The sequence below is a fragment of the Lynx rufus genome, unplaced genomic scaffold (genome assembly GCF_022079265.1).
Source record: "Lynx rufus isolate CCGP_SWC_20201006 ecotype Redwood Valley unplaced genomic scaffold, mLynRuf1.p SCAF_4, whole genome shotgun sequence".
Classification (NCBI taxonomy): domain Eukaryota; kingdom Metazoa; phylum Chordata; class Mammalia; order Carnivora; family Felidae; genus Lynx; species Lynx rufus.
This window is the reverse complement of record NW_025814856.1, coordinates 29,952,095-29,961,315: the sequence shown is the minus strand read 5'-3', so window position 1 is coordinate 29,961,315 and position 9,221 is coordinate 29,952,095.

Sequence of the window (9,221 nt, the reverse complement as noted above, 5' to 3'; positions counted from 1 at the left end):
AAGAGCAAAATCATCTCTTATCCTCGGCAGAGCATAAGAGTGGGTCAGGACTCCAAGTGGCAAATTAGTGACTTTGCATTTATTTAACGACTTCTCAAAAATACTGTCAGCAGCACAGGAGGAGAGCTGACCCATTTCTGAGTCTGGAATCGATAGACTAATAAAAGTAATCCTTAAAAATAGCTTTTCCTTCTTAAAATACACTTCCCATTGAGCAGCACCCAGAAGAAAATTTTTATCTGGGCCCTGACTCATTTTTCCATGGTTGAAACAGAGTAAGACAAAAGCTTTAGTATATTGGGAGGTTATTTGCCTGGATACTGTGCACAGGGGTTCCGTTCCTGAGTGGAGACTCCAGCCCGGGTTTCCTGGTTCTCCTTAGTGAGCCAGCTCCTCCTCCTCCCTCAGGTTGGGAAGTGGGCAAGGCCACAGAGGCTCCCAGACTCACTTCGCCAAGAGCCCAAGAGCGATGTATCTGGTGTTCACATCCTGTTCCCATCAAACTGAAACCTGGAACCTGGAGAGTAAGAAGTAGGGCCTGGAGTGCCAAGAATGACAACTTGGAACAGGGCAGGGAAGTCCTCTGGCTGCTTAGATTATCCTGGGGCTTGAGTGGTGAGGAAAGAGAGAAGAAACCAATCTTCAGAAGAAGCCAAACCCTTCAGGACTGGTTGTGATCTGTGGACAATGTAATTTTCTTGGGCTTGGGTATCTCCTCTAACTTGCTAGCATGACACTGACATTGAGACCCCCTTGTGGTTGTTTTTTCGCCCCAAGGAATCTCTTTCCTACATACGCAGAAGAAAATGTCTTTCTTGCATGTTCTATACAGCATTTCCTGTACAAGCAATAGTTTGGGATCTATATCCCATCTCCTCTATCCATATGTCATGGTAATGAAAATCCCCTAAGCGGTGTTTCTCAAAGGGAAGACGTAGACTATTGGCAGCAATTCTTCCTAGGGCATCTGACAAAAATGCATATTGCAAAAACCCACCACAGACCTAATACATCAAAAACTAGGGGGACAGGGCCCAGAAATTTCCATCTTTGAGATTATTTCCAGGCATCCTTTATGCGCACTCAAATTTGAACCCCACGACCCAATGGTAAGAACAGGTGTTTTGAGTTGCCATGAGCAGATGCAGAATAGAGGCCTCTAACGCCCTCTGATGTTCATGGGAAGTCCCACGTGAAGGTGTGGTGTTCGAATTTGAGGGAGGGGGGAGTAAGAAACTAAGGACAGAAGTCCTATAATTCTGTATTTTTCTTCCCACCTCATTATCAGAGCAGTTAGGTCCTGTTTTTCCCTAGTTCATGGGGAGAGGTTTACCTAAGCAATTCCAGAAGCTGCAAGTTTCTTTCCAAATTCAACTCAAAGTCACTTTCATGAAATTTGTGGTTAATACTATTTGTGGACTTTAAAGGTTTGGCTGCCTCTTGTGCCACCAGCGATGGCAGTGTGCTATGAGAAATATCTTATTACAGACCATACTCTGCATTTTTGGTAATGGGGACAGTAGTGATTTTACAGCCATACCTTTTGAGCTCTGAGGCTAAATAAGGCCCATGGGAGGGACAAAGGAAAACTGAAAATCTGTTTCAAGATTTCTTAACTGGAATTTGGAAAGGTTGGGAAATAGATACTAGAAATAATTAAAGGGATATGGAGTACAAAATGATTAACAGATGTGAACTGAACTGAAGGGTCTTTCTAAGAAACAGACAGGATAAGGCAAGAGTTGTCCATAATGGTATTTTGATGGTGTCTCGGGGCACCTGGGTGGCTCAGTCAGTTAAGCAACCGACTCCTGATTTCAGCTCAGGTCATGATCTCAGGATTGTGGGATCAAGCCCTGCATCAGGCTCTGTGCTGAGCCTGCTTCAGATTCTCTCTCTCCCTCTCTCTCTCTCTCTCTCTCTCTCTCTCTTTGCCCCTCTCCCCCACTCATGCTCTCTCTCTCAAATGAAGTTTAAAATAATTTGAACGGTGTCTCATGGAAGCAGTCAGTATAAAAGTGGTAAAATGCCTGACCCCACAATATCAAATACCTTTACTAAGAAGCCCTCCCCTAAAGTGAAGAAATTGAAAAGGAAAAAAAAAAAAAAAGCAAAAGGAGCGTCCTGAGCTGTGCTCTTGTTGGTAGTTGCTGAATCTACCAGGAGTATGGAGAAAAAAAAGTGTGTGATGATTATGATGAGATCTAGTACATCCATTTCCTGACCCTTACTTTTTAATCCTTAGAATGATGCTATGAAGTAAATACCGTAACAAAGGAAACTTGGGACCTGAAACATTGAGTAACTTGCTGAAGACACAGGCATTTATCATGTATTGTGGCCAGGATCTGAATCCAGGTTACTGTGCTAATGGTAGCCTTTATGATGAGTGGAATCCAAACTGCAAGCAAGGAGCAATCCTTGAAGCTCATCTGCCCTACAGTGTACTGAGATGTCTAACAGCGCAAATTCAAATCAAGACCACAAGGCACTTGCTAGCAAAAAAATGAGAGACAACACATAAAGCCCTTAGTGTCTGCACAGATTAAGCAAGCACCCCATAATAATAACGTTCGTCCTCATTATTATCATCCACATTTATCATTATGATCATTACTATTCCCAAAAGGGGTCAAATTTTAAGGTTGCTTAATCTTAGAGTTCTCTAGAGCTAACAATGAAAGTCTAGATTAAAAATAGAAAAACAAAGCAGGTGGTGAGTAGACTCAACTGCTGTAGGAAATTTCTACATGGCTCAGTATTAGCTAGAGGCTCAGTATTAGCTAGAGAGTGACAGAGGAGGGTTTTGAGCCCAGGCCTGATTCCAGTATCTGAGCAGATCCTTCCATATCCAGTTCTGGTCTTTGCCCTTGAGCCTCTGCTCACATATTTCTCCCTGCCCAGAAATCCCCGTGTTCCCCTTCTTTTAGAAAGATATTGCCTTAAACTCTTTCTGGAACGATCACAGAGACATATTTCAAAGTAGAGAGTCTCCCCAGATCACCATCTTTGGTACATTTTCTATCTTTCCGACATACGGGACTAGAGCCTCTTGTCTGTTGTCAGCTCTGCTTTTCTAGTTCGTCATAGACCACTTAAGGTCTAGTTCTTATAGACCACTCAAGGTCTAGTTCTTATAGACCACTCAAGGTCTATAGCTCTATCCTTGAACCTTCCAGAGGACATTATCATTTTTTCCTTTATTGCCTTTATTCCCAAATAGACTGTGAGTCCTTTGGGAGCAAAACACTTGGCTCAAGATCTAACACAGAAGCTGGTATATAATAGGGGCCCGATGCATCTTTAATAAATCGATGAAAAAAATCATTGAACTCTAACGTCAAGAGTTACTTAACAAGTTATTAGAAGTCCCCATATACCTGCCATAAATGATAAGGATTACCGGAGCCTCAGCTCACAACATCTAACTTAAATGACAAGTAATGCTGGTCCCAGTGGTTAAAAACACATCCACATTTTAATGAACGGAATTGAAATGCCTTTGAGGTTCTGGAACATACTTTCAGGGTGCATCCACCAGAACTCTTGGCTTATTTAAGATTTCACATATAATTCTTGTCACTTAGCATCCCCAGGCTTGAAAATTGGCTCAGGCTGAAAGGAATCTCTGGGGTAAGAGAAAATCCTGATTCCCTGATATGCTCCAACAGGGACAGAAGGGTGGCAGTCTCATTTCCTGCCAACTTTTTAAATTATGAATATTTTGGTATGATGATAAGTAAGTGAGACAAACCTACCAGGGAATCAAATAACCCAGGAACATGAAAACATAGATTATTGTTTTCCTTCCCTTTTTCTCTCAAGTTGATTTGTTTTGCCTTTGCAAAAGAAAATAAGGTCAGGTGGCAAAAAAATTGCTTTGGGAAATTTAAGTCTACAAAATCATAGTAAAAGGAAATTTATTCTCTCTTACTCAGTCACACTATCCAAATGCATAACTCTGCTCTGGTTTCCTTAGAATTATGGGCAAATTATTTGAGTAGTTTAAGATCTCTTTTATACTATGAAAAAAAAAAAGTCACCCTGCTTGATACCCGCCCTCCCCACCCCCCAAATACCTTTCCAGATTAAGGTAAACTCTTTAGGAAACACCTCTTTGAAATATTCATGGTAAAATATAGACTGTAAAAAAAAAATCCTAATTCAGAACAATAATGGAGGTGAGAACAGACTTCCTTTTAAGTTTCTGGAGTGAAATAAAAAAGCTTGGATTTTATGGCATCTTTTTGTAGTAACCTAAAACACGGTTTTTGTTATGTTAATGAAACACACACTACGATTTGAGGACTCACTATATTTTCCTTTCATACAAAAGCACTCTCAGAATCCAGACAGATTAGGTTAGGGCAAAGACTACCTTTCCCATCACCATTTTATAAGCAAATCTTCCAACATCTAGCATATGTTAGTTGAATTAATGAGAGCAATAAACAAAGAAACCAAGATTAGCAGTGAATGCACTCAATGGAAAACTTCATCTTACTCTAAAATCTTCTCTCCTTTTTTTGTCATTTGAATGTTATTGCTAAATATAAGAATGCTTTCTTGTATACTTCCCTTTATGTTCCACAGACTTTATGTTCACAGACTTTCTGACTCACCCCTATTCATGATCAAACACAAATTTCACAAAAGGTTTAATTGCATCTAGACTTTAATAAATATTCCATTTGGGATCTGCAAATAAGACTATAGGAAGGTGGGGGAATCTTTTTATTATGCAAATATAAGCTAGGGGAAGCTCTTTCTGAAAGCGATTTTGCTGAGCCCTCAAAAAGCAATGTTTGAATGGCCTTTTCTTTCTTTTTTTCTTCCAGGAATGTCAACCTCATTACAAGTCTGGTTATAACATCCTTATTTCATGGTCCTTTGGCAAATAAGTTCTTCTTGAGATGAATTTTGACAGAATATAAAACGATAACTTCATGTATTTGTATACACTGTCTCAAATGAAGCACTTTATTCAGGTTGGAAGGTAATGTTCTTTTTTTTTTAATTTTTTTTAATGTTTATTTATTTTTGAGACAGAGAGAGACAGAGCATGAATGGGGGAGGGTCAGAGAGAGGGAGACACAGAATCTGAAGCAGGCTCCAGGCTCTGAGCTGTCAGCACAGAGCCCGACGCGGGGCTCGAACTCACGGACCGCGAGATCGTGACCCGACCCGAAGTCGGCCGCTTAACCGACTGAGCCACCCAGGTGCCCCGGAAGGTAATGTTCTTGATAACAAAGTGGAATTTTTGTAGAAACTTTTCCAATAGGACCTGTCCTCTGAGGAAGGCAAATGCTGGACATATCTCTTTTAGTCTGCCCATTCAGTGGACAGAAATTCATATATAATGATAATTGCTTTCATTTCCTGAACATGTGCCACATATTGTGCTAAGCATTTTAGATGATAAACTTGATTAACTTTCACAAAAATCCTTTGCATTATTGGTACTTTCGTTGCCACTTTAAAGGTTGAAGAACTGAGGGGCACCTGGGTGGCTCAGTTGGTTAAGGACCCAACTTTGGCTCAGGTCATGACCTCACTGTTAGTGAGTTCAAGCCCCACCCCAGGCTCTGTGCTGACAGCTCAGAGTTGGAGCCTGCTTCAGATTGTGTGTCTCCCTCTCTCTCTGCCCCTCCCCTGCTTGCTCTCTGTCTCTTTCTCAAAAATAAATAAACATTAAAAAAAAATTTAAGAAAAATAAAATGATAAAGGTTGAAGAACTGAGGATCAAAGAAGCAACTGTCTTTTTACCAGGTCACATAGCTGGTAGAACCAGGATTTGAACCCAAGTTCTAATGCAAAATTTGGTGTTTTAGATTCTTTTGCGTATCTTTAGATTCTGTTTGCGTATCTTCTTTCTTTGGAGAAACAACTCAGTTAATAAAACAGGAGGTACCTAGGCATGTTTTACTCGGTGAGTCATTTCTTTAAGAATTTGGAGAAACAATAAACCATGGCAATAATAAAGGTAATTATGCACCCCAAAAGACCAAATGTTTGACTCTGGGACTATATCAGTACTTATGGAATATAAAGTTGATATGCAGATGTTAGCAGTTTGCCTTTATCACCTAGATAGATGCCAGTTAACTTGGGCAAACTTAGGTAAAAAACCAAACCCTTAGCAGGCTACAGTTGTTCCTATTTTTTAACCTAGTTCCTCCTTTGCCAGATTAATTTTAAAGTCATATATTTTGTATCATGAATGTGGGCACGGTTTGAACATTCACCCGTTTTCATCCGCCAGCTAGTAAGATGTCAGCCAGGAACTGAAGACTCAGTCGCCCTTGATAGCCCTGAAAAAATAATTGAGCCCCATGATGGGAAGTTACTCCATGATGAAGTCATTCCCGCTGTCTGTCAAGTCACTAGAGGTTATTCTCATGCATGGGAGGGAAAAAAATGATTACTCCGTTTTATGTGATTACACACCCTATTGCCTAAAGGCATCATCACACACGCATTGTTTTCCCTTTTCCGCACATTTTCTGAAGCAATCAAATGGGTTATGGCCACTGCAGGGTAAATGCGCTGTTTTAACGTCTTACTGGCAGACAGTACAGAAAAAGTACTGGTGACTCATAGGAGTCTCATTTTGTTGTGCCGTATAAATAATAATGCAAAGAAAGAGAAGGCCTTATGATTTCGGTCTATTTGCAGTGTCTCCACTGTGAGTTGACTTTGAGTGCAAAATATTCTTTAAACATTTATTACATTTCCTGTGATGAGTTGATGAAACGCAGATTGATTTTCACTAATTTGGGGGGCGCCTGGGTGGCTCAGTCGGTTAAGAGTCTGACTTCAGCTCAGGTCACGATCTCGCGGTCTGTGAGTTCGAGCCCTGCGTCGGGCTCTGGGCTGATGGCTCGGAGCCTGGAGCCTGCTTCCGATTCTGTGTCTCCCTCTCTCTCTGCCCCTCCCTCGTTCATGCTCTGTCTCTCTCTGTCTCAAAAATAAATAAACACTAAAAAAAAAAAAAAAAAGTTAAAAAAAAAAGATTTTCACTAATTTGGGGGAAATCTGTACAGGCGTGGTTTTATGGCATGAAGTAATATTGCCCTGTAAAGAAGGGGAGAAAAGTATCTCTATGGTAGTTGATGTGCCTGCTCAAACACATTCCAAGGGCTCTCCTTAAAATCCTAGCCAACTCTTCAAGTTTTCCATTTTGCCCCATCTCTCACTTAAGTCTTCTCTTATGCTGAGACACCTTCTAAAAATGTAGTAGAACAAAATATCAGAATGGGTGGAGCAGGGGTTGGGGGTGGGTATTAAATCTACATTGGAAAATCACAACATCCACTCCCTCCAAGACTTGTGTTGTCCCTCTTGTGTTGATTCTCATAGCCTACCACAGCTTTCCAGAGCTAACTTGCCTTTCTTTTAAGGGCAAGAGGTTTTTCACTGGCTTTAGTGAACCATGTCCCCTCCCCACCTTCCAAAAACAAACACAAACAAACAAATAAACAAACAAAAAACAAGGGCCTGGCCTTGTTATTCGGAATAAAATTTTGTAATGGTTATCAAGAGCATCACCATCTCCACTGGCATTGATTGGAAGCTTACTATGAGCTAGACTTTGTTGTAAGCACATTCATGCATTAATTCATCATCTTCTTCAAAGACATTGCCAAGTAAAGTGCCAGAATTCCAAATAAATATACCTGGTAGAGACCCACTATTAAAAAACAAGTACAGAGGTTCATCCAGATTCTTGGTTGCAGGATAATCAGGGAGGGAGCTGAGAGCCTGAGCCCCTTGGTGAAAGGTGGTAGCTTGGATTGTGATCTTGCAGGGAGAAAGGCAAGTTTCTGGCTCTCTGCCAGGGTGTTTTCCTACTTCCTATCTCCTCAAGAAGAGGGCATATTAATCAGATTTATTAGATGATACACGCCAGTTGAGGCATATTTATGAGTGGGCAGGTCACTGTGCATTAAAGAGCTATGGCACCCATATATATCTCTTCTGTTTTCTTTTTCCATGTGACTGGAGTGAGTGGATTCAAGTCCTGCAATCTTGGGGCATGCCTATCTCTCTTTTTTTTCAGGCATGCCTAATGGTATGAATTGTTATTTCAGTTTCCTGTGTCTTGACACTGGCCAGAAAGTAATAAAACATCAAAATATGAATTCTGCACTATGAAGGTAGAGGTTCTGCTTAAAGTATAAAATATACATTTCACTTGAGCATTATCAGAGTTCTGTGCAGGGGGCCTAGTAATCATCATAGTGGCATTGTGATATTCATTGGCATTTTTCCCTTGCATATCTCTCACAAGGACAAAGGATGGTGAAAGAACAGGATTTGTACACTCATAAGTATGTGGTTGGAGTATCCCAAACGCTGTCACAATGGAACCTTAGGTTCTTATAGAAGTCCACTGCTCCTCATGATAAGTCATTAGGTACAACTTGTAAGTGAAAAATAACAGCATGTCATTATGTCCCTAAATATTTTTTTGGAAACACACTGGGCAGGAAGTCCCTTCTGATGAAAGAAACAAGAGAAGAATAATGGCACTTTTACCGACAAGGGGCTGGAATAATGGACTCTACTATGGAAGCGGAATCGGTGTCACTCTGTGAGGAAGAAAAAAAGAGGAAGAAGGACACTCTTATGAGCAAAACCCAGGCCTTAGTCTATGAAATTTCCCTTTACTAGCTTGGTTTGGCATGAAGGTGAGTAGATCTAATTTAGAGCATTTTCCCCAATATCTGCGTCTTCATAGACGCCTGACCTAGATGATAGTATCAGGACCCCCTTCATTAGAACCCATGCTTACATTTTAATTTACTTTCTTTTCATTCACCAAGCCTCTCTCAATCTTTTTCCTATTCCTTTCTTCCTCTAAAAGATTAGGTATTTAAAAGAGCTGTATGTTTCAGGGTAGCCCAAACTGAAGGAATTTGCTATTTTCAATTATTTAAAACTGAAATCAAATGTGTTAATATAAAAACACCCTGATTTCAGTCATTCCTACGTACGATCCCCAGAAAACTTCCCAGTCTAAAGCTAATTAGAAACAATTAAATATAACTCAGATCATCAACTCAGAAAATCTTGTTGAGAAGGTGAAGACATAAGGATAGCAGCATTTACCAAAGTAAGCCAAATTGGAGAATTTGGCAAATCCAGTAAATTATCTACTTAATATCTTATATGGCAACAGATATGGGGGTCCTTTTTTTCTCTTTGATATGCTGGCATAT